This window comes from Vigna radiata, unplaced genomic scaffold (assembly GCF_000741045.1).
Source record: "Vigna radiata var. radiata cultivar VC1973A unplaced genomic scaffold, Vradiata_ver6 scaffold_1631, whole genome shotgun sequence".
NCBI classification, from domain to species: Eukaryota; Viridiplantae; Streptophyta; class Magnoliopsida; order Fabales; family Fabaceae; genus Vigna; species Vigna radiata.
Genome location: NW_014543324.1, coordinates 1 through 1,725, shown reverse-complemented (window position 1 = coordinate 1,725; position 1,725 = coordinate 1). Strand labels below are relative to the sequence as shown.

At 34.5% G+C, this 1,725-nt stretch overlaps 1 long non-coding RNA gene across 1 annotated transcript; it reads right to left on the bottom strand.

Moving 5' to 3' along the window:
- Positions 1–6: 6 nt before the first annotated feature.
- LOC106754288 lies at positions 7–1,725 on the bottom strand. Its single transcript, XR_001375294.2, has 5 exons — positions 1,669–1,725; positions 1,485–1,556; positions 1,225–1,363; positions 208–336; positions 7–140 (listed from the first exon to the last, which is right to left on the bottom strand). It is a non-coding gene; the product is annotated as an uncharacterized LOC106754288 (long non-coding RNA).

Genomic DNA, 1,725 nt, shown 5'->3' with positions numbered 1-1,725 from the left:
ACATTTGTAAACTGTACTTGAAGCACCATACCCAATTATATACTTCTCACTTAGGTTTTCAGTCATTCTCATTATATCATCATATACATGAAGTGCCATATTCATGTGAAGTATCACTAGCTTNGGAGGTGAGTAATTAACTGTCAAGAAGGAAAACTCAGTAGAGCGTCATCTTCATTTTCTATAAGCACAGTTAAGATGAAGTACCTGGTTTGTCAAAAGATCCTTCAGGGAAAGGAGCTGGATTGTGTGGTCGGCAAGCTGCAAAGAGTACCATGCAAAGAATCACAAGGGCACCTAGAGCAATTCCTAGGATAGCTGCCTTAGACAAGTTAACTGCATCATCAAAAAACATATTAGCTCATGATGCACGTACAAACTATTTAGTTCTAAATGGAATGATGTAATAGGAAGAACAAAGCGCCTTGTGTAACTTCCTCGCCAATCATCTTGAATGAATTACNGTATCATTTTGGAAAATAAAAACAAACATGTGAAACCCTGTTTTATTCTTCAAATGCTTCTATTTTAACATGTTCAACGTAGTATCATCGAGACCCTTCCCTTTTTTTTTAAATAAAATGTCATCACTCCCATATTATTTGTGCAAGTGCTATTGATTTGGCAACACTAGAAAGTCGGGTATCGGAGACCCGATTTCTCAGTAACAAAGAATTGTTTAGGATTCAAGTTTGGAGGACACGATTTCTAAAAGGGGTATTTTTTTCATTTTGTAAAAATAAATAGAAAAATGTGTTCGTTTATTTAATTTATCGAAGGAAAAACTACATAAGACAAATATGAAAGAGATATATGACAACAAAAATAACTTGAATAAAATAAACTTTGGTTTACAGACTATCTTTTTTATGTAATCAAGGGTCCAGATCATATCAGTCACAACAACAAAAAATGTCCACATGGCAGGAATCTAATAAAAAAACTGTATCAGACAGAAGTAGCAACCTAGACANCCTCAAGCACAAAACCATAAAAACAAAACATTGATGGGAAGATCTTTAAGGTAGGAACTAGAGATTTTTAGGTGCTTATAGAACTTTACAATAGAGAACCTTACAACAGAACATAGATGGAAGGGGACATATTCTCCCATCTTAGAGTTCCAACGTTAACAATCCCTTACATTAACCAACATATTCTCACAAGAATAACAACCAAAATTAACATGGGAAGATCTTTTGAGGCTAGAGANNTTNTAATTACTATAAAAACCATGAAACAAAAATGTGAAGGAGCAACATGGTATTNTGCTAAAAAGTTCAACTGACCACGCTNNGTAGGNTGAGACCCTTGACAAGATGAATCCAGCCAATAGCCACAGAGACCAGGGTTTCCAATGAAACTGCAAATAAAATGTGACGTCAATCAATCAATGAATCCACAAGAACATACTGATGGAAAGATACATTGGGTTGAAAAATAGAAGCAATAGAGATAAAAGGTTCACCGGGAAATGGCCTAACCTATCAGGAGAAAACCTGGAAAAATTGTTGCTTGTGGGAATAACACCAACTAAATTGTTGTAAGATACATTACTACAAAATTTTTAGTCAATAAACAATCTGTTAGGTAAAAGTTATATGATCTTTCCAGAGAATTATAATGCCAAATTGTTCCAAAAGTAAAATCAGAAGAGACAGAACTTACATCAAAGAAAGACTAAGGCAATTTACAAGCGAAGACACATCCCCAGATAATTTGTTC